The 25541-nt window shown below is 34.1% G+C and overlaps 1 protein-coding gene across 2 annotated transcripts in view; it reads left to right on the plus strand.

Annotated features, from left to right (window-relative positions):
* The window catches only part of IL1RAPL1 (interleukin 1 receptor accessory protein like 1), a 1340631-nt gene that overhangs the window by 115830 nt on the left and 1199260 nt on the right, over positions 1–25541 (plus strand). The gene's annotated exons all lie outside the window — the stretch shown is intronic.

Raw genomic sequence — 25541 nt, forward strand, 5'->3', positions numbered from 1 at the left:
GAAACAATGAAAAAACAATCTACCTCTTTTGAGGTCACATCACAAATGTACCGTTAACTGGTATACTTTTCAGGCATATATTCTTCATAATTTATGATTAATGTATACATATATTTAAAGCTGAGTGAAACACTAAAATAAACAATTTTGTCATGGAAGTCATGGGAACACCAAATGAACTGAAGTCTGCATAAATCATATCTTATATTTGCCATATGTATATGAATTAGGAAAACCAACAGAAGTTATCAAGGCATGTAAAGTAATATAATACTTAATAGAATTGACTTAATTTAAGCACATGGATTCATGGGTCATCAGAATCTGAAAATATGAATTCTGTTTTCATGGGCTCATTTACCAAAGCCTTGCCTAGTAGAACAGGAGGGTTGTAGATTCAAGGATCGCCAAGTCTACTGAGTGAGAGCACAGCCAGTCAAAGAAAGTGAGTTTCCCCTTGTCTCAAAATGAAGAGGAAATTTTAGGGCTGAAAGTATAGTTCAGTGGTAGAGTGTTGATCTAGCATGTATAAGGTATTAAGTTCAATCACTCATTCTGTAATAAACAAACAAATAATAAATCTGTTTTAAACATTAGCAATATAATTTTTAGGCATCACCATTTCACTCTCATTTCTATAATCTTATTTCTCTTTAGTACAACTTGTGAAATTATTATTCTATATTTTGTCATTTTTTCATAAGGGTATAGGCCACCATATGGTACATATGTCACCGTACAATCCACTGAACCAGGGAATGAATTGATAGCTGAGTTTTATTAGAAATCAGCTGCATCAAAGCTATTATAATTATTACCTGGTGACTGTAGTCTTTGTAACGTTTGAACAGAATATGCTTATTTTTCCTTTGGTTGTATAAAATATGTCTTCATCTCACTCATTAAAGTGCTGGTACATGAACTCTGGTGCCCCATATTTGACCACATCCCCTGGATGGAGAGGCCTGGTGACACTCAGAGGAAGGATAGCAGGCTACCAAGAAAAGACTTGATACCCTATAAGCATATACAGGGGGAGGAGGAACCCCTCAGTCACAGTCATAGAGGACGGGAGTAGGGGGAAAGCAGAAGAGAAGGAAGAAAGGGGGATAGAATGGATGGGATAACAATTGAGATGTAATATAAATAAAATAATAAAATAGATTTTAAAAAAGAGTGCTGGTACAAATTTCCTATTCAATGTGTCTGCTATGATTTTAAGTTTGTTTATTAGGTTCTCTTAGCTTCATCAATATGAGGGTTGTATTTATCCAGAACAGAGAATGCATAGTGAGAAATGGGTAATATTTCTCAATAGCTTTATGGGCTAGGCAGATATTTCATCTGGACATTTTCTTTGAACTGAATTATCTCTCATGTATAAAAGGAGGACTATATCCAAGAACATAATTCCTGCCAGATGAAGATGACCCTGGCAGGTGGTTGCTTCATATTCTATCTCTTCTCTGTTTGTTGACACCTCATGGCCAAATAAGGGCTTGAGTAGTCTTGTCTTACTGACAGCTGTCAACTGTTAATGAACCATATGCAATGATGGTGACATTGCCACCAACTATCTGTGAATTGTAAATGGTGAACAGAGTGACAGATAAGCACTTTGAAATGATCAAAGGACTTCACTGATAAACCAGGAGTAAGAAACTTGAAATTCTTTAAAACAATACAGTTAAAGGCAGATTATTTAAATTAGGTCACTATCATCTTACCTGTATTCCATTTATCATTTCTTACTAAGTTTGGGGACTTAAAATAAACACACAAATGAAAAGATGGGTCTCTTAGGCCTCTAAAATCCTGACCTAGAAGAGCTTTTATTAGCAGAGACCGTCATTATTCAATTTATCAATGAAAGGCAAAATAATATTAATTCATTTATTGATAAGTGTAGCTTTTTTCAAAGAAGAAGTATTGTTTAAAAAAGAATAAAATTTTGGATTTATTTTCATACAGAGAAAATTTTGGTATCAAATAAAGATTTTTTAAAGATTATTTGATTTTATGGGATTTTATTTATAATATAATATACAAACAATATAATACTCATCTACACATGGTATCATATGCCCTTATACAAGCACTCAAGAAGCAGAGGTAGACACAGTTTTTGAGCTTGAATATAATTGGGCCTATATATAGAGTTTTTGGACAGCCAGGGTTACATAAAGATGTCTTTTCTCAAAGTAAAACAAGTCAATGTAATGCTATACAAACTAAGACAGTGACAAAGTAACTACTAAGTTTACAGACTTTGGTTTAAAATTTGCATACATTTAAAGTAATGTATTTTAATGATAACTAATAATATAATTATCTGACACTTTACATATGGAAGCCATTTTTCCTCAGTTCATTTGTATGATGTGGGTAGTATCATGATTCTTGTTCCATAAAGAAATTGAAGCCTAAGGAAAGTAAAACATAAACAAATTAATTAATTGAAGATAACACAGTTGAGATTTTTGTCTCCAGTTTGCTTGTAATTATTACTGCAGCATTATGTGCTAATCTGAATAAAGTCAGGTTAATAGTGAATTTATTTAGGCCTTATTTCCAGTGAATGTCCTAGCGGTGCACATGACACCTTTGAAACATGGTGTGTACTTCCTAAATAATTATTTGATCTACAAATGACTGAGTGAATAAATGAATAGATGAAACCTATACATAAAATGACCACTATTGCTTTAGTATTCTGTAGGAGCCAGTTATATTCTGTAATGTACAGATTTTAAATTAATTGCCATATTTGAAAGTGTGATTAATTATGAGAATACTATAAGTCTGCTTGGTAAAACACATATAGTAACATATTTCAGATATCTTCATCTCAGATAAAAAGTAAATGAATATTACTGGGTCTCATTAGAGTCTGTTCTTGAAGACTAGAGATGTATATGCCTGAAGAGAAAAGCCTGCCTCTGAAAGTGTTAGAACTTTCAATGATGGATTGTCCCATTTATAGTCACATGAACACAGACTTAGCACCCAACTATTTAATCCTTATGGTTTTGTCTGTGCCTTTTAATGGTCAAAACCTTGTACCCAAATCTAGTAATATCACCGCGCGAATTTCTACAGAAAACATGAACAACAGGAGATGTGGGAAGAGAATTTCTGTAAATTTGGGAAAGGAAGATAATTAAAGAAAATAACATCTTACTGAAATGAATGTGAAATTCGCAGAAAGTATCATACAATGAACATTTAAAGTCAAGTACATAAAGCAATGTGTCTTCTTTAACAACTACTCCATACTTTTGCCTCCTTAGGAGCATGAGCCATTGCAGACTGCTTCTGGAGATTCCTTTGCTACAGTAATGGTCCTTGTGACACGTGCTAAATTTTATAAACTTGAACTCTATATATTTCCTCTAAATAACAATGGTTTAGATTCCACAATATTTCTCCTTGTTTTGTTGGTGAGTTGTGGCTTTTCAATGTTTAAATTCTGACTCAGAGCCAGTATGGTCTTCACATTTATAGTTTCTGGATTGCTGTAAGCAAAAATTATGTTTGTATGTTACACATAATAGAAAATAAACTAGAACCAACAATTGAAAAAAAATTTAAATGTTTTTTCAGAAATTACTTTAGAAGGTTATTATAGTACAATTTGCACAGATGAAAAAAACCTGTAACTGGTACTTTAAACTTTAAGAAAACTTGCGATACAACTGACAGATTTTGGAAGGGAAGAAAATCCAATGCATCAAGAAACCATTGGCCTTTTCAAGTAATAATGTCCATGGTAGTTCTAATAAAGGAACTATTTCAAATGTAATAATCTCATCATGTATGTTTAGAGAATGGATGCTTCACTAAGCTACTGTTAGTGAAAAGTCAGATGCTTTCAAGTTCATGCTGAAATACATTGAATTTCAGTACATTAAAAATATCTATCCCAATAGACCTTTAGGAGAATATGATAATAGCCTTCTTGAAGGATATGACAGGGACTATAGCTGAGACTCCTTGAAACAGGGGTCATGGAGACTGAAGAGGACACCTCTTAATTAGACAAGACTCCTAATGAGGGAGGAGAACACCAACCCACCCACAAAAACTATGATACAAAACTTACCCTACCTACAAAGGACAAAGATAGTGCAGATAGAGAAGAGATTGAGGGAGTGTCCAACTAATGCCTAGCCCAACCCAAGACCCACCCCATGGAAGAGAGCTAACCCATGACACTTTTAATGATACTCTGCTGTTCTTGCAGACAAGAGCCTAGCAAAGTTGTCCTCTGAGATATTCCAGTCATCAGATGGTCTAAAAAAAAAACAGCTGTGACTCACAGACAAACAGTGAGCAAAGCATAGAGAGTCTAGTGGAAAGTAGGGGGAAGGATAAAAGGACCTAGAGGTGACAATAACATCACAAGAAGACCAACAGAGCCAATTAACCAGGGCCCAGAGGAGTCTGTGGAGACTGAAGCACCAATCAAGGACCATGAATGGCCTAGACCTTTGTCCTCTACATAGATGCAGCCAATGGGCAGGTCAGGCTACATGTGATTCCATATTAAGGGGATGGGGGCTGTGTCTTGGACATGGACTCTGTTGTCTGCTTTTCTATCACTTCGCCCTGACTGGACTGCCTTGGCAGGCTACAGGGGAAGAGGATAAACTGAGTCCTGATGGAGCTTGATGAGCTTGGATGGCTAGGTAGGAGGGGAATAGGGGGTGGGGAAGAGGGTGGGTCTGGGAGGAGAGGAGGGAGAGGGCTAAAACCAGGATGAAAAGTGAATAAATAGATTAATACACTGTCTCCCCATTCATTATTAGTATAATATGGTAATTAGGGACATACTATTAATCAATTTGGAAGCATTTGATATACTTGTATCATAATAAAAATTTTTGTACTCATGTACTACAATTTTCTTACCAAAAGTTAAAAAAAAGAAAACTGTTGCTTCACACATTTAAAATTATGTGTTTGTATGTCCTGTTTTACAAGAAAAGATTTAGAGGATGTTTAGAATATTGTCTAGATAAATAAATATCATAACTACCTTTACAATCATTTAAAATTTTCCAGAATCTCCTTATTTACCTCCTACCATTTTTATATTGCATTTTGTATTCCCCTTTACTCAAATTTCTACATGATTTAGAGACACTTAGTAGTAATTTGTAGAAGCTATGAAGCCTGTTCTAATCTCAGAAGCAGGAGATAGAAGTAAAAAAATTGAATATCCTGAAATAATTATGTATTAAACTCTGTGTCCATGAAACAATAGTGAAAATATTCTAGTATCAAATATTTCACACATACAAATTTTGCATATTGTTTAATTTTTAGTTATAACTGGGCACTTGTACACACACACACACACACACACATTCATACACAAACTCTTTAGGTATCTGGAACTGAGATACAATGGCAATTTCAACAAAAGACCCCCCCACTAATGGTACTTTTGTCTAAGTGGGAAAATAGAACAGTCACAAAATAAAAATTGTATGATAAGGCCATAATAAAAATTTTAAGCTCACATTAAGTATGGTTATGGTTATGTAGAGTTATGTATTTATAAAAGATACAGTCATAATTGACCCTATACCTGAATACAAATGATCTAGAAAAAATACATATAGGGAAGTTGTATAAGGACCACATGGCAAGGGAAAGTTTTCATGTTTAAATAACAGTAAAAAGACCGTGTGCTAGTAACATGGCTGGCAAATGTAAGCAGAAGTCAAGACTAAAATAGTGAGATATTCATTGGCCAGTTCACTTTTGGCACTGGCAGTAAAGAACCATTTTGTTATAAATACGATAGATTCATGAGAAAACTGTAGCTCTAAAGATGCAATGATTTTTTAATTCAAATTTGTGAGTGTGATTGCTTTTTGAAAATGTTTTGTAGCCAACCAGAGTTAGTATTGTGAACTGTGTTGGGGGTTATTAAAACTTTCTCAAATTGATCTATGATTGTAAGATTTTAATTAGGGAAAACTGGTAAATTTAAGAAAGTTTTTTTGTGACAGAGACAATGGGAAAATCTGGTAGTTCTGTTTGTAATCCAATAACCTTGCCCTGATTATATTTGATAAATCTAATGACAGTACCCCTGACAAATTTGAACTAGAGCTAACAAAATTATGTATTAAACAAAATCTCAAGCCACAAAAATGCTATAAATAAAACCAACACAATCGATTTTTAAAAGTTTAAATTTCTTTGTGAATCCCCTTTAAAATGTGCACAAGTCTTAATAAGATTTATCAACGTCCCTTAGTTGTATAAGACTTTCAGTGAAAAGATGCTTCTACTCTTTGGAAAAAAAGAAATTCTTATTTCAATGAATTACACATTCTTAAAAAATATTTATACAAAAACTGTAAAGAAAGCACCAATATAGACCTGGTAATTAGACAATATAATGATCACTATGATAAAAATATGAATGATATACATTATCATCGTTCAAGGATCTCACATTTCAGTGGTGTAGCCAATAAAGCCATAGCACACATATTGTAATGTATCTCAGATAACAGACATATTTGTTCATGAGGTCTTGATCAGTAGATGGCTTTTTATAAAAAGAACTCCACAAATAACATTTTCATGTTTCTTTTACAATCTGATTCATACTGACCTATTATTATTACTGTGGTTGTGGCCACTGTCTTATCAGTACTCATTCCTCAAAACCCAACAAAAATGATTACTTCCTTTATATTTGTATTTTTCTTGTTTTTTAATGTCACATGATATTTATTTATACATATATTAATTATTTTATTTTTGTACATATACTTTTATATTATTACATATGTATACAATAGATTACCTATGGCAAGAAGAACTGTGACACAATCAGGAATTGTATAAATGTTATATTCTTAGTGTTTTCCTAACAAGTGTAGGCTAGATTGCTCTCCCTTTCCTCCAGAGTCATAGTATATATCAACTTACAGTGGAGGAGGAAGCCACCACATTAGGTGCCTAGGGGGACAGGAATGGGGAGGAAGAGTGAGGTAGGGTGGGAACTGGAGGATAAGATCAGGGGGATAACAATTGAGATGTAACACAAGTAAATTATAAAAAAAATTAAAAAATAAAATTCGGTAGAATAAATACAATTTTATAGGGAAAACTTTATAGTGTATATATATATTTATGTGTGTGTATTTTTTTCCAATAATGTTACAAACAACATAATCTAACAAACTCAGTGGTATTTTATATGTCTGTTAGTATATACACACACTATAATTATTATTAAGTCTGTACTTCAACTGTTTGATTACCAAATAAATTAACGCTCAAGAAATGTCTCTTAAAACTTTAGAAGGAGCTCTTCAAGCTTATATAAAGTTAATAGAGTTATCAGGTATATGTAGACCAGATATCATGCATCTTACTAATTTTCTTAGCTGCTATAACTTGATGGAACAGAATCCTGAAAATCTATTTGGCAGCATTGTTACCAAGATGAAATATTGGCATTAGTATGAATGATCTCAGCCTAAATGATGTTACACCAGTATATTAATTAATATTTAGTCCAAAGTCACACAGAAGACTAATTTTAAAAAGCTAGTAATCTCAGATGTTGGTTAAAAAAGAAATATTTAAAGGTCCTTCCTCCTCTTCTTTGATTCGTTTTTAATAGAAATGATATACTAGTGAAGACAGAGTGTAGTGCCTTGGATAGAGAATTTTGTAGCACATTGACTTTAATGAGAGGCATGTGCAAGACCTCTGTCCTCCCCCTCCAGCTCCCCTGAGGTCTAATCTCCACCCCCATTTCTTTCCATGTTCCCTCTACTATCCTGTTCCCTCTCTTCAACTATTTCTGCTATCTATTCTATTTCCCCTACTGAGAGAAATTTAATCATCCTCCTTTGGGTCTTCCGTGTTACTTATCTTCTTTGAGTCTGTGAATTGTAGTATGTTTATCCTGTACTATATGGCTCATATCTGCTTATGAGTGAGTATATACCATATGTATATTTATGAGTCTGAGTTACCTAACTTAGGATGATCTGTTCTAGTTCCATCCATTTGTCTGCAAGTTTCATGATTTCCTTGTTTTTAATAGCTGAGTAGTATTCCATTGTGTAAATGTACCACAGTTTCTTTATCCATTCTTTAGTTGAGGAGCATTTAGGTTATTTCTAGTTTCTGGTTGTTATGAATAAAGCTGCTATGAACATAGTTGAGCAAATGTCCTTGTTGTATGGTGGAGCATCTTTTGGGTATATGCCCAGGAGTGGTATAGCTGAGGTGAAACCATGGGCAGGGTCATCTCTGTGATAAACTGGAGATCTATGACAAGGTATGTTCCTGGGAGGATAAGGGAGTAACTCTAGCCGAGACTCCTAGTATTATGGGTTATGGAAACTGAACAGGATACTCTCGAACTAGACAGGACTCCCAGTAGAGGGAGGGGAACACCAACCCACTCACAAAAACTTCAACACAAAACTTATTCTTCCTACAAGATGTGCAGGGATAAAAATAGAGTGGTGATTGAGGAAATGTCCAACCAATGACTGACCCAACCTGGTAAGTTTTTTAAAAACTTTAAATTCTTATTAAGACCTGCAGGCCATTTTCTGAACTGCATCATTTATGTTTTGGAATCTTAGTGCAGATATCAGGGTGTCTTTTTTTTCAAAGTGTCGAAGGTTTGCCAAAAGTCTCAGTGAATATTTGAAACAGAGACTAGAGCAAATTTCTGTAGAGTTATGCACCTTTACAAACAAATGCAAATGTAGTAACTGAGGACCAATAGTAATGTTCTATTGGATTTTCTCTAGATGAAACCTTAATATTTCCAAATATCCATATTTAGTTAAAACAAATTCCTTTTCAGAGGAAAACGACTTATTTGTATCCTTAAACCAACATCCTTAATGTATACTTAATGCAAGATTCAATAGAAAAAATAGTGTAAATCAATCAGTTCATGAATAATTTAAATTATCTTCTATGTACAATGAATAATGTTAGTTGTCAAGCACATAATTATAATTCATAAAGCCCATACTTGAGGAACTTAAAGTTCTGTGAGATGCTTTAAAATATCTGTGAAAGAAGTTGATAATATTTAAGTATCAAATACTCTAAAACAATGGTTCTCAACTGTTGGGCAGCAAACTTTTGTGGTCAAAATACTCTTTTAGAGGGCACTCATACCAGGAATTTACATTAAGATTAACAACACTAACAAAACTAGTTATGAAGTAGCAATGTAACTATTTTATGTTTGAGGAGTCACCACACCATGAGCAACTGTATTAAAGAGTAGCCTTAGCAAGGTTAAAAACCACTAATCTAATATGAAGATATTTAGAAAGCATATCTAGAAAAAAGAATTCCAAATACTTCATATGTCACAATATAGTTTGTCATCATTAGAAAGTTAGTGGAAAGGACATTTTGTTGGTGAAATTTGGGACATAAACAGGTTCATGAAAATAATGAAGGGCACATAGTTTAATAGTGAGAAAGAATTTAAATGCAAAGTTTGTATGCCTAATAATCATCACAATCAGTCACATGATACCATAGTGATTGAAAGAAAAGACTTGACTAGACCAAGGGGAACTTGCCTAGGTTTGAATGAAGAAATGCTGAAGATGAGTAAAGAAGTAATGTAGTGGCTTAGTATGGGTGTGTGGATCTGAAAGTATGGTTGTGAGGAGAGAGAAGGAAGTGGCAGTGCTTCAAGCACACACACACACACACACTCTCTCTCTCTCTCTCTCTCTCTCTCTCTCTCTCTCTCTCTCGCTCCTAGTAGTTACTGACTATTTAATTGAATAAGGATCTGAAAATTTTGTTATATTAAAAATAGTTTGGTATTAGCATGAATTTTGATGCATGTTACTTGTATTTGAAAAGAGATTGAATATGTCTCTTTTTTGCCCTGTGAGGGTGAAAAAAATTACAATGCTAAAGTGTTACAGATGTTGGATTGTGTATTATGGCAGCCCAGAGCAGAAAATATTGGGTCTAGAATTTTACAAGCAAATAACGTTTTTTCAAAACATGTAACTGTGAAGAGGTATGAGCCAGAAGCACTCTTTTAAGAAATTCATACATGATATTTGGGCTAATAAGTACCTAAGAATTTGGAGGGGAATTAACATAGAAAACATATGTAAAAGGAGAGCAGTCACATCAAAAATAGATTACATATTACCAAAAAGAGGTAGCAATCAATGTTTGAAGTTCTGAATTTCCCTAGAAATTCCGACTGAAGTAAAGAGGAATCTTGATTGAGTTGTAAAGTTTCAACTTCCAAGAGGCTAGACAACACACAGTAGGAAATGCCAATACCATTTTAATAGATACATCTTGTAAAGGTGAATCTCAATGAGTTTTCATAGCTTTCAGGACACTGTTACAACACATTTTAAACAAGTAGGTCAATGTTATCATTTATATATGATTTTTATTGCCTTATTGTGTTTTAATGATGATCTAACAAATGCTTCACTAAGAATATACTGAAGTCTTTAGTTGGTTTTAAGTTCATTCCTGACAAGACTTAACATTCTGTTCTCAATAAACTACATTAAAAGTTTTCCATCATCTCCAGTGTACACAGTACATCATCTCTCTTTCCTTGGAGCCCAGATATTTTCCTGGATAAGTTGTATACTCACTTATATCTGCATATTAGCCCAAGGGGCATGTCCCACGAAAGCCTTCACTTACCAGGAAACTGAGACAGAGGGGAGGACATCCTATTGGGACTCTAGATGAGAGAATCATGGGAGAAAGGCAAAGTAGAAGGATCCAGAGGGTCCTAGAAACCTACAAGTAGAACATTATGATAGGCAGATTTGGGCCCAGGGGTTCTGCTCAAACTAAGGCACTAGCCAAGGACAATACAGGCGGTAAACCTTAAACCCCTACCCAGATCTAACCAATGGACAGAACACTCTCCACAGTAGAGTGGAGAGTGGGATATGACTTTCTCACATACTCTGGTGCCTCACCTTTGACCATGTCCCCTGGAGGGGGAGACCTGGTGGCACTCAGAGGAAGGACAGCAGGTTACCAAGAAGAGACTTGATACCCTATGAGCATATACAGGGGGAGGTAATCCCCCGCAGGAAAATGTACATAATTTTACATTTGTTTGTGTGCATAAAACATCAACCACAGCTTCCTCCTCCAGGAAATGCAAACTAATAATGATACCCTACAGATAGATGTTTTCTACTGAGATTAGCTAACAGGTCTCCTTCAATGGGATATAATAAAACAAACACCCTGAGATTCCCCACTGTAGATACATCCTCAACAGAAGCCTTGGTCCATCCATCCAGTCCAAACTTTTCTGTATGTGTAATTGTCATTTCTATATTTCCTATTGCCCTGTTCAGGTCAATGCCAAAGCCATAAATCTCATGGCAAAGGGATATTTATCATTAAGTAGCATTTTTTGGAAAGATAATGACAAATCAAAAAGAAAAATCCAGAAATGGTGGTGAGAAATAATTCATTATGTATACATTAATAAATATGTTTGTACACATATTATATTTGGCTAGTATAGTTATAGTTAAATGGGATATATCACTGTAAACATTAAATATAAAAGTTAAAATATGTATTATATATTCTCCTATATTTATTCTTCACTTGAAAATTGTATTTTATTCATTAATATCTTCTGTAATTATTAATATGTTTTCATCTATTCATTATTATTTTTATTTAAAATAACTATTCCAGTCCACTTCATGTTATTTGTACATAAAGATAAAATAATTATGTGATCATTTCTTACAGGATTTAATACATCATAATTTTATCCTTTCGTTTTGGAACACAAAACTGAATTTTTATGAATATGCAATATGTTAATGCATTTGAATTAACACTAAACTCTAAATAGAAAATATCTAATCCATGTGAGCTTTCTAAGTTACAGCTTTATTATGTAGTTCTTTCTGAAATCCTCTTAAAATGGGAAACCTGGTGCAAGTTTTAAACTAAAACTTATCTTTGTGAATCACATAATATGTGGAAACTTTACAAATAGCTTACAGGTTGACTTGAACTGGTTTGTGGAATGAAAACTAAGGTATAATGTCCCTTGGGGGCACACACAGGATGGGGACGCCTGTTGTCACTCAGAGGAAGGATAATAGGTCACCAAGAAGAGACTTGATACCCTATGAGCATATACAGGGAGAGGAGGTCCCTCTCAGTCACAGTCATAAGGGAGGGGAGTAAGAGGAAAATGGGAGAGGGGAGGAATGGGAGGATACAAGGGATGGGCTAACAACTGAGATGTAATATGAATAAATTAATAAAAAATGGAAAAACAAAGAAAACTAAGGTAGATATTTGCAAATAAAGAAAAATATAAAAGTGAATACATATGGAATTAGGATAGTTTACAGAATAAACTTACTTTTATTTATTTCAATCAATTAAGATTTTAGAGTTGTCTAAGAACCAAGAGTATTCCAGAAAACAAATGGTAAAGGTTCTTTTTTCCTTGCTTGGGTGTATAAGAAGTGGGCTAATGCCTGTCTATATTTCATAAGGATCATGAAAACTTTGCTTTGCTTTTGCATTGACACTGGGTTAAAACACAATTTCTCATAAAGATATATGTTTCTAGGAATTTGGGAAGCATTATAAGGGGTTTTAATGTACACTTTGTATTACATTTATTTGTAACTAACATAAGTGCATCCAGTTAACATGAAAGTCCAGGCCTTTACCTTGTTTTTACAAAATATTACACAAATATATTAATATTTAATGCATCTGTTATTATAGATAAAAATATGAAAGTGAATAAAGTGCATTCTACCTCATAGTGAGATGAGGATTCAATGACAAGTAAACTGTTTTATTTATATGGTTGTTTATGGAGCACCTACTTAATGTTTAAGAATAGTGTGTTGTTTCAACTTCAGCATGCATTTAACAATCTAAGGAATATAAACTTGAAGTAAGGAAAATAAAATGAATAGGGATGGGAAGAATAAAGTCTTTACAATGTAAGCATTGAATTTCTTTTCACATAAGCATTGTAAATTGTCTTTAAAAATATAAGAGCGTTAGCATACGACACCTATTTGTAATGTTCATTATGCAGAAACCCTCTCATTAATGACAGTCAATAAAAGATGCATTAATTAATTAATTAATTTCCTTTTGAGGAAACAAACAAGGAGAAATTTAAGTTTTTCCAGCTTATTATTCTCTGAATAAATAGAAAAGTGTTACATCTTGTTGCTGTCAAGTGGAGCATATTAAAGGTTATTACCTCATGCAAGTACTCTTCCAGTGACTATTCCAGCTCATGTTAGAAGTGTGTAAGGCTAAAATGTTGACTATTCTTCTCAGAAAGGCAAAGAAGTAATTGTATCTGGAGTAAATATTGTTAGTAACAATATTTTTTAGTGAATTTAATCATATTTTCCCACTAAAGAATGACTACATGGTAGTGGAATAATATGAGGAAGAAGATATTCTTTAGGAAAAAATCAAATAAAAATAAAAAACTCTTTGCACATCCACAAGTTACTTATGATTTTTGTTTTTCCCAAATCCCTCATAAGTATTCATTTCTAGTAAAAAGCAACCTGACGTACAATTTTAAGATTCATCTTTATGAGGAGTTGAGAAGGACTAGAATTGAATTTTCTTCTCTATTTTGAACAGCTGCCGAAGTCTGTGTCTAAGATAACTAACTTGTTCACATATGTTTCTGATGATTTCCATTATAAGATAGTCAGGGAGTGTCATCCTGTCAACATAAGTGCCATTATTGAAATTAACAACACTGGGAACAATGCAGCTTTGATAATAGTCACTGCTGTACATGTTTGCTGAATTTGGAGAAACAGCAAAATTTAATAGCATACTTTCTGTGAAATGATATTGTTTTCTTCAATCATTCTCAAGTTTTAATTTTACCATTTTATTTATTCTTTAAAACATTCACATAGTATAAAATACATCTTGATTATATCCTCTCTCCACTACATACTCCAAGTCCCCCCAAGAACAGCCAAACCCATCCTACTCCCAACTTCACATTCTGTTTTATTACAATTTTGAAATTGCTATTTTGAATTACCACATAGAATAGTTGGTTTTATTATGGTATTTTCACATATATTGTTTTTTATTTCCTGCCAACTCCTTTACCCCAACTTGCTAATCATCTTCTTCCTTCCCAATACCCAAACCCTTTCTGCTTTCATATCACATGAATTCTATTACACATTTCCCCCATCTAATATCACTTCTTTTGGTCTCATGGTTCCCTAATTTCATCTCCCTTTGCCCCTTGTGAACACATACACAGGAGCTGGGGGTGGGGATTCTAAGATCCACATAATGAGAAAACATTTGTCTTTTATTTTCCTGTAAGTGTTATCATTTCCTTTTTCCAGAACTGACTGAAAAGAACAAAGTTTAAAGACAAAGTGATTCTGGAAGTAAAATCCTGTTGAAGCTAGAAATATACAACAAGACAAAAGCTGATTTTTCTTGTTTTCCGTTCTTTATTTTTTTATTTTTAATTTCTTCACTTTACATCCCAATTGTAGCACACTCCCTTGTCTCCTTCTGGCCCATCTCTCCCTCCCTCATCTCCTCCTCTCCCCCTCCCCTAGTCCTGAGAATGGGGAAGCCATTCTCCCCTATCGTATGACCTCAGCCTATCAAGTTTCATCTGGACTGACTGCTTCCATCTTCTTCCTCTCTGGCCTTGCAAGGCAGCCCCTCCAGGGGGAAGTGATCAACAAGTGGGCACCAGAGTCCCTGTCAGAGGTAGCTGCTACTCCTCAAATTAGGGGATCCACAAGGAGATGGTACTGCCTACTGACTACATCTGAGCAGGGAGTCTAGGTCCTTATCATGTATGGTCCTTGGTTGGTGCTGTCTGTACAGACCCTCTCTCCACACACACCTAGCCCAGATTTGTTGGCTCCATTGATCTCCTTGTGGAGCTCCTGTCCCCTCCAGGTCTTTATATCTCCCAACTCATCTATAAGACTCCCTCTGTTCCCTCCTAAAATTTGGCTGTAAATCTCAGCATCTGCTTGGATTCCCTGCTGAGTGGAATCTTTCAGAGGAAGTCTGTGGTAGGCTCCCTTCCTCTTCCTTCTCCTCAACCATATCTGTTGTCTAGTGTATTTGCCCTTCTGAATGAGAATTAAGCATCCTCCCTATGGCCCTCTTTATTATTTACCTTCTTTAGGTCTGTGTATTATAGTGTGACTATCCTGTATTATGTGGCTAATATCCACTTATAAGTGAGTACATGCCATGTGTGTGTTTCTGGGTCTGGGACTTCACTTGGGATGATGTTTTCTTGTTTCATCCATCTGCCTACAAATTTCAAGATTTTCTTATTTTTAATAGCTGAGTAGTATTCAATTCTGTAATGTACTACAATTTAACTATTTTTCAGTTGAAGGACATCTAAGTTGTTTTTAGTTTATAGCTATTATGAATAAAGCTGTTGTGAACATAGTTGAATAAATTCCATTGCTGTGTGGTGGATCATCTTTGGGGTATATGCCAAGAAGTGGTATAGCTGGGTCTTGAGATAAAATTGTTCCTAATTTTCTGAGAAAGTGCCAGCTTTACTTCCAAAGTGATTGTACAGGTTTGCACTCACACCAGCAGTGGAGGGGTATCCCCCTTCCTTCACATCCTAACCAGCATGTACTGTGACATGAGTTTTTGATCTTAGCCATTCTGAATGGGTGTAAGATGGAATCTTAGGGTTGTTTTGATTTACTTTTCCCTGATGACTAGGGACTTTGAGCATTTCTCATTCATATGATATTTCTCTGTTGAACATTCTCTATTTACCTTTGTACTTAATTTTTACTTGGATATTGATTTGTTAGTGTTTAATTTCTTGAGTTCTTTATACATTATACATTATAGTCCTTTGTCAGACATAAGGTTGGTAAAGATATTTTCTAGTACCTAGGCTATTGTTTTCTTCTGTTGATAATGTCCTTTGCCTTACATAAGTGTTTCAGTTTCTTGAGGTCCAATTTATTAATTGATGATCTTACAGCCTGAGCTGCTGTTGGTGTTTGGTTCAGGAAGTTGTCTCCTGTGCCAATGAGTTCAAGGCTCTTCTCCTACTTTTTCTTTTAACAGATTTAGTGTCTGGTTTTATGTTGAGGTCTTTAATCCACTTGTACTTTAGTTTTGGGCAGGATGATAAATAGGTCTATGTGCAGTTTTCTACACATAGACATCCAGTTAGACCAGCATCATTTGCTATCTTTTTTCCATTGTATGGTTTGACTTTTTTGTCAAACATCAATTGTACATAGGTGTGGGGGTTTATTTCTCAGCCTTAAATTAAATTCCATTGATCTATCTGTCTGTTTATATTCCAATACCATGTAGTATTTATTACTGTTGTTCTATAGTACAGTTTGAAATCAGAAATGGATATACCTCCAGAAGATATTTAATTGTACAGGATTATCTTAGCTATTCAGGGTATTTTATTTTTCCATATCAAGTTGAGAATTATTCTTTCAAGATCTTTGAAGAATTATGTATGCATTTTGATAGGAATTGCATTCAGTCTGTACATTGTTTTTGGTAAGATGGCTACTTTTACTATGTTAGTCCTACTGATTCTTAAGCATGGGAAATCTCTGTTTTCTAATGTTTTCTTCAATTGAGGAACTAAGATTTTTGTTTTTGTTTTTGTTTTTTGTTCAAGTCTTTCACTTCTTTGGTTAGTGTTAAACCAAGATATTTTGTTTATGTGGCTATTGTGAAGGTTGTTTTACTAATTTCATTCTCAGCCTATTTGTACTTTGTATGCAGGAGGGCTACTAATTTTTTTAGTTGATTTTGTACCTAGTTACTTTGCTGAAGGTGTTTTTCAGCTGTGGGGGTTCATTGGTAGAATTTCTGTGGTCACTTATGTATACTATCATATCATCCACAAATGCTGATACTTTGACTTCTTCCTTTCCAATTTGTATCCCTTTGTTATCCTTTAAGTTGTGTTATTGCTCTAACTAGGACTTCAAGTACTATATTGAAGAGATATAGAGAGAGTGTGCAGCCTTGTTTTGTCCCTGATTTCAATGGAATTGACTTAAGTTTCTCTCCATTTAATTTGACTATAGGCTTTCTATATATTGTCTTTACTATGTTTAGGTGTGTGCCTTGTATTCCCAATCTCTCCAAGACTTTTGTCACGAATGGGTGTTATATTTTGTAAAGTGCTTTTTTAACATCTAAGGAGATGAACGTTTAGTTTTTCTTTCAGTTTGTTTATATGGTGGATTACATTGATGGATTTCTGTAATTTGAACCACCCTTCCATTCCTGGGATGAAACTTACTTGGTAATGGTGGGTGGTATTTTTAATGTGTTCTTATACTTAAAAAAAAGCATCTCCACCTAGGTAGGCCCACAGTGTATCTTAGGCTTTGCTTCATATCAACCTCTTTAACTTTTGTGATGTCTAGATTTTTGTTGACTTGTCACAAGCAGAAATTTTGTGAAAAGAAGGAACCTTGGTGGAGAAAATTTCTACATAAAATCTGTCAAAAATACATTTTCTTAATAAGTGAAGGATGTGGAAGTGGTTTCAGGCCATTGTGTGTGGGGTCATCCCTGGGCTGGTGGTTCTGTCTCCTATCAGAAACCAGACTGAGTAATCCATGTAGAGCAAGACAGTAAGCAGCACCCTTCCTTAACCTCTGCCTCCAGGTTGCCACCTTGTTTGATTTCTTGTCCTGCATTTTTTCCAATGATGACTACAATGTGGAAATGTAAGCTAAATAAGCAATGTCCAGCTCTATTTCCTTTTGGTCACAGTGTTTGGTTGTAACAGTAGAACCCCTAAGACAGCTTTGGCAGTCTTAACTTTTCCTTTGGAATCATCTTGGATTTTGGAAGAGCAGAAATGTATATGGCAGACAGCCCAGCCCTGTCCCATTCAAGATGAGGGAAATTATCCATGATGGTGAGGCTACACACAGGAACAAAAGTGATCGTGTTTTAGGAACTTAATTGGGCCCTGTAGGATCACTAAGCTACCTACATAGATCTCTTTCTCTTTCTTTTGGTTAGTCAGGTTTTTGTTTTCTTTGGTCAGTCTTGCCTTTGTGGTCAAAAACCAACTCTGATTGACTGACTCTATCTGCTGTTGTTTAGGCTCTAGGAAATAATAAGGATTGGGGCAGAAATTAGTGTAATAGAGACTATTTCTGCCCTAGAATTTATTTCTTACTATCTAGTAAATTTGAGTATGGCATCTTTATTTTTATAGAACCTTGGAAAGTATCATTGTTTTGTTTGCAAACTTTTGAAATTAAAGCTTATATTTATTCATTAATTTATTACTAGTGTATATGTTGTGTGTGTGTGTGTGTGTAAGAGAGAGAGAGAGAGAGAGAGAGAGAGAGAGAGAGAGAGAGAGAGAGAGAGAGAGAGAGAGAGAGAGAGAGCACAAATTGAAGTTGCAGGGGTTAGTTCACCTTCCATCATGTGGACTGAACTCAAATCATAAATTCTCTGAAATGACAACTTTCTGAGAGATTACAGATCATCCTTTCAGGATATAATGTTTCATTTCCCCTTAGAACATCCCGTTGTTTCACCTTCTTTTCAACATCCTGTGTATTAACAATATTTCCTCCAAGGTGAAAGGTCATCATTTTAAAGAAAATTGCAAACTCACACATGGGTCACTCTGTGGATCCCATTTCCTTCAGCTCAGTAATTGCTTTAGGGAACTGACAGCTGATACTGCGACTATTAGCACTCCCAATTCCTGAGGCACTGAATTCCTCAGTGAAGAAGAATTTGGACAAACTACCACTGTTTACCAAAGAGTATAATAGTTTCTTTCAGGTTGTATGCTCCAGTTGATGAAATGTAATAATCTGTTATCGATGTTCAGACGCATGGCAGTGTTTATAATCATCTACTCAGACCAATGTAGTTTTGAGTGTTGATTTGAAATCTGAACAAAACACCCTTTCTTTTTTTTCCAAGATATATATTATTTTATTAATTTGTTCTTGTTACATCTCAATGGTTATCCCATCCCTTGTCTCCTCCCATTCTTCCCTCCCTCCCATTTTCCCCTTCTTCCCCTCCCCTATGACAGTTCCTGAGGGGGATTTCCTCCCCCTGTATATACTCATAGAGTATCAAGTCTCTTCTTGGTAACCTGCTGTCCTTCCTCTGAGTGCCACCAGGTCTCCCCCTCCAGGGGACATGGTCAAAGGTGAGGCACCAGAGTTTGTGAGAAAGTCATATCCCACTCTCCACTCTACTGTGGAGAATGTTCTGACCATTGGCTAGATCTGCGTAGGGGTTTAAAGTTTACAGGCTGTATTGTCCTTGGCTGGTGCCTTAGTTTGAGCAGAACCCCTCGCCCAAATCTGCCTATCATAATGTTCTACTTGTAGGTTTCTAGGACCCTCTGGATCCTTCTACTTTGTCATTCTCCCATGCTTGTCTCATCTAGAATCCCAATAGGATGTCCTCCCCACTGTCCCAGTTTCCTGGTACTTGAAGGCTTTCATGGGACGTGCTCCTCGGGCTAATATGCAGATATAAGTGAGTATATACCATTTGAGTCTTTATGCTTCTGGGTTAACTCACTCATTATGATCATTTCTAGGTCAATCCATTTATCCACACTGTCAAGAGAACAAAGTGACAGCCTAAAAACACCCTTTCTTGAGAAATTAAACAATTATCACAATTTCTTGGAAAAAAGAGTGAGGACTCTTTGACTCTATTTTGTCAGTTTTATTTTGGCTGTTTTCCTTCATTCCTATATAAGATTGTGATTGTTGTTAACTAAAGTATTATTTACTTGCAATCCAAATATGTATTGAGTGTTAATAATGTGTTATATAATATTTTAAAAACTAAATGTACTCACTTATCTTCTAGTTCTGTATTTGTCATATCTATAAACATAATTTGGTATATAATACATGAGCTATGGAAAGACAAAAAAAAAAAAAAAAAGGAATGCTCATGCTGGCAAATTGTGAAGATGTAAGTAATCAGTACCTAAGAATTTGTATTCATGACTAGACTTTTTTTTTCAATAGGCATCATCAATAATGCCTCAGTTGCTATGTATTGCTGAGTATATGACCTCAACAAATAGATGTTTACAGTCAGTGTTACCACAGAGTTCTGATGGAGCTGAGAATTCCTTACCACCTTTGAAAGCTGTTACCTTATTTTTATTTGGAACATATGACTCCTAAAGATAATAAGGATTTAGAAAACATAATTATTTCATGTGCTCCTAGCACAGTGCCTGACAATTATCAGCCTTAAGAAATAAACAATAAGCCAATTAGTGAATGAGTTGTATTAAGCTTATAAGAAATGAATCTTACAGCAGGAATATTTTCCATGTTTTTCTTATTTATTTTAAGGAAGAGGAAGTCCAACACACACAAGCCAATGTGTATAATTTCTTCCTTGCCTCTTTTCTCCTCCCCCCAACTTTCATCCTATCTTTTTTTTTCTTAAAATTACTTTACAAAATAATAGGATTCCATATGGAACTTCCATGTGTCTTTCGTTTTGGTTGATTCTCTCTTATATTTACATTGTTCCTCCCACATCTCTTTGCCTACACTTTTTCCACTCTACCCTTTCTACTTTATAGTTTTGTCTCCACCTTTATTGAATCTCCATTCCCTGCATTTACTCCCTCCTGGCTATGCTTATTCCACATTTGAGGAACCCAGCAATAACACTCCTGGCAGTGTATCCAAGGGCCTCTATATTTCACTAAAGAGATACACAGTCATATTTATCATGCCTCTTTTCATAATGGTAAGGAAATAAAACCAGACAAGACGTTAATCAATAGGTGAATGGGTAACAAAAATAAAATATAATGACATTTTATTCAACTGTAAAAAAGAAAATGTGTTATGAAATTTAGGAGAAAATCAATGGAACTAGAAAACATTATATAAAACAATGTAGTGCAGGTTCAGAAAAACAAACACCCTATGCCTTTTCTTTCAGTTTATCCTCTCTTTCAGCCATTCTTTTCTTCCTTCCTCACATCTCCTTCTTCTCTCTACCTATTTCCCTCATTTTACTTCTTTCTTTTTCTCCTTTAGGACACTGAGGTTATTCCTTCCCACTCTCCAAGAAAAGACATGCCATAATCACAGGAAGTTTCACAAATAAAGTAGACAATGACAATGATATTTTGAGAGAATTTAGAACATTTAACTCAATTCTAATAGGGAATTTCATGGCACAGTATGCATATACACAGCTTGGAAACTACTAAACTAAAATAATCTAGCATTTGGAAGCTACGACTTTCCAATTAAAGAGGACAATCATAGCAACAAAGTTCTGAGCCATAGCCTGAAATACTTGTTTTTCAGTTGTCGAAAGTTAGTCTAAATAAAGCACAAAGTTGTGATTACATAATGTACAAGTATATAGGTTCTTTGAAAGCCAAATATGTGAAAGCCAACTACTTATTAGACTAGGAGCCAATCCTATTGCTTCTTTTCAGTGATTGTGCTAAGTTTGTTCCTAAAAATATGTAGTTTTGAAAGTCAGAATTTGGAAAAGTATAGGTGGATCACATGCGGGAATTGTCTTTGTAACACTAGTTATCAAGTCAGAGCTTAACTTTACTCTATTGCCTACAGGAAAACAAGAATATTATCAATTGTTTATAGACTTCCTTAAAGTATGTAACATTCAAGTTTTCTTAGTCTTAAATTTACTTCTCTAAAAACATAAAAGAAAACAATTATGCAGAAGAATAAAAAAGTATTCTACTCTCACCCATTCCCAACTCAAGTGATATCTCTGTATTTATATAACTATATCTACCTATCTGTCTCTCTGTGTATCTATAGCAATTTATATTTGTATAATCTATATGATCATCTATATGTATATCCATATTATAAATTCAGTGTTATCTCTTCAGCTTTGGCATCTTGCCTGTTGTATGTAAGTTTTGTAGCACCTTGCTTTTTTAGCAAGTAAGCTAGTGATTCATGCACAGAAAAAGTGTGATAGACCTCTTTAGCATGTCACAGTTAATTAAATAAGTCAATGAAATGGATTAATGGATAGGTAACTATACATATTTATAAAATGATAATAAAATTTTCAAATGTAGTTTCTATATTTAAACATAATTTACAAGTACTTTATTTAATATATTTATCAGAGTTAAATAGCCTTTTGTACAAGGTTCCTCATAGTTTTGTTAATTTTTTATTGTAAGGAACTGTTCATATAATATGGTATGACTGCACCTTGCAACTATTGAAGCGTGCATGTTTTTTCAGGGTTACATTTTTTTGTGTGAGTGAGAACCCTTTGTTTGATAAATGACACTAAACTGTTGTTTTTGCTCTTAAAATAAGAAGCTTGGATTTTATAGAGAATTTAATTTGTAATTGTTTTATCTTTTCACTAGAGTTAGTTTTATATGATGAATTTAAAGGTTGGAAACTTCCTGGAAACCTCAGGTTCTTTTAAATGCCTAGATTTTTTCCAATAACACTACTCTGGGGGGAGAACTTCATTCATATAGTCTTTAATCTCTCTAGTTAGTGTGAACTACTTATTTATTCTATAAAATTTATTCTTATAGAAACTTATTAATTCCTTTATTTGGTGTGTGTGTGTGTGTGTGTGTGTGTGTGTGTGTGTGTGTGTGTAGCTAGCTTATGGAAATCACTTCTTTTCTTCTACCATGTATGTTCCAGGAGTTGAACTCAAGTGATTCAACTTTGAGTACATGGTCTTTGTACCTGGTGAACCATCTTTCTGGCCCCTTAATATTTTCCTTAAGTCATGAAGCTTTGTATGTTTATTGATTCATAAGCATTAGAATTTTACAAAACATTCATGCTAGAGAGATGGCTCAGAAATGCTCTTGCAGAGGACCCAGATTTAATTTGAAGCTCCCATAGAGCTGCTCATAATTATGCATAACTCCAGTTCCAGGGGTATCCTCTTCTGATACTCAAGGGCTCCAGACATATCAATGTATGATACACACACACACACATACACACACACACACACACACACACACACACACACGTGTATATGTATATATATGCAGGCAAACATTCATATACATAAAATAAAACAATAAATCTTAAATAATTGTTAATCAAAATCTTTAATATAACATTCAGTATGATTATTGGAATGCTGGATTAAAAATTAAAAACCATACCTGGTAGAGCATGGCTTTAATGTTAGCACTCTGGGGTTGGAGTCAAGAGAATCAGAAGTTCATGGTAACTCTTGCCTACAGAGTTAATCTGATGTACGTATGATATGTATGGGTGTGTCTCTCAAGCAAGAAAGGAATGAAGCAAGCAAAGAAGGAAGGAAGGAAGGAAAGAAGGAAGGAAAGAAACTTTGAGGTGTGCTTTTATTAAATTTCCATTACAAGAAATTGATAAGTCATTCTTTTGTAACTTAATGAAACCAATGTCGCTACATGGTAAACTTTCCTTAAAACTTAATGTTTTATTTTGACCAATTTTTCTGATGTGACATATGGCACAATAAAATGCTTGAATGCACCTCAAGAAAATAGTATCGGGACTTTTTTCCTTAGGAGAATATACTATAACTCATGCAAGATATATGAATTTTAAATATATAAGACACAGCATGCTGTTTTAATATGGTTGACATCCAATGGCACACTCTGATTTTTCAGCATCATTCTGTTCCATTAAATAATTGTTTCTCTAAGAGATCCTACACAGTCATTACTTCAAATTGTCTGGTAGTAGCTCATCATAAATGTTTTTCTCATTTGTTTCAATTATAAGTGTTAAAGATTATTTTTGTAATGATGGTGGCATTTCTAAAACTAGTAAAATCCTGGTACTTCAAAAAGTGAATCCATTTACTGAACTTTTTAAAAATTATTTCTTTTTTATATTTTATTTTATTTTATTTTTCTCCTTTATTAATTTATTCTTGTTACATCTCAATGGTTATCCCTTATATTGCTGTCTCAGATTTTACTTTGAGAACTCTATGGCTAAGGAAAAACAATGATGACTTTTGTAATTAGACATTTTCCTTCTTAACTTAACCAGCACATATAGACCTAGAAAATTTATTTGACTTAAATTATTAGTCCTTGAATGTACTTGTTTTCTTGTGCTTTTTCCATATTACATGTAGTTATAATGAACATAGAAACCTTCATATTTTAATAATGAAACATTTTATTTTCTTTTTTACTTAGATTTTAACTGTTATATATTCAGAGAAAAATTTCAGAATAATGGTAATCAAAAGTTTTGGCCACATTTTCTGCTGAATCATTGATAAAAATAAAGATGTTTCCTCGATAACTTCCATGTCTTTATCCAAATACCATTTGAGTAAAATGATCAACAAACATGATTTTCCATTTCTTATATAATGAATTATACTTCTTAAACTGGAATATGTGATGTTTATGTTAAAGTTATGCTAAGTAATTCCATAATATTTTTATTTCATCAACACATATTACTAGCATACACACTTCTATTCATGTATGTTCTTTGTACTGGTACAATCCAACCTACCTTGGATTTTAACTCCCTTCCTAAGCTTATTAGCCACTGCTCTTTTTTTTTAGTTTAAGTACTGTTTACACCACATGTGAAAGAGAACATGTGGTAATTGTCTCTGAGATTTTTCTTGCTGTATAGTTCTAAGCCTGATACTTAAATGTACATGTGAACTTTGAAACCGTGGTCATGTGATAGATGACTTTAATGGATACTTAATAACTTCCTTAAACTAAACAAATAATTAGGCTCAATTACAGAAGTGTAAATTTGACACTAATTAATGAATGTGCCAGGTTTTACACATTGGTTTAAATGGAATTGATCTTAGGGCCACTGAGATCAATTTAAGGGCTGGCAAAATGACAACAAGTAGGAAATGACTAAGGTGCAAGAATGCTCACTACTAGAAAGATTAATTGGTATATTAGTGATAAAGTACTAGATGGGTGAAGCAATAATGATATCCTCATATTAAGAGGTCTCAAAATAGGATCAGCAACTCTAAAGGTTTTAATTGTATATAATTACTATGTCAGATATACTCTTTTAAAAGAATATCACATTCATTTGTGCCCTCTTTCCTTTTAGTTTCTTCTCAGTTAAAAAGAAAACAATCTAATTGAAGCATAGAATTGTTTTACATTATATTCTGAAATATTCTGAAATGGTCTTACAAACTTAGTTCGCCTGGATGTTGAAAATCAAAAGATTTGTCTTAAAAAAACAATGACTTATTGCTGGCTAGTATTTTCTCATTTCCTTCAATGCTAGCAAATCTGTTTTCCATGCCTTCTTAAGTTCTTCCTCACTTTGAAGGTGAAATCTAGAAGGGAAGAATAACAATGAATAAGGGCATTTTTATTATGAGATTACATTCTTTCTTCTTTGTTTTTTTTGTATATATAATTTTTCTTTATTTATTTTATGTATATGAGTACTTTGCCT

This window comes from Acomys minous, assembly GCF_964271855.1.
Source record: "Acomys minous genome assembly, chromosome: 7".
NCBI lineage: Eukaryota > Metazoa > Chordata > Mammalia > Rodentia > Muridae > Acomys > Acomys minous.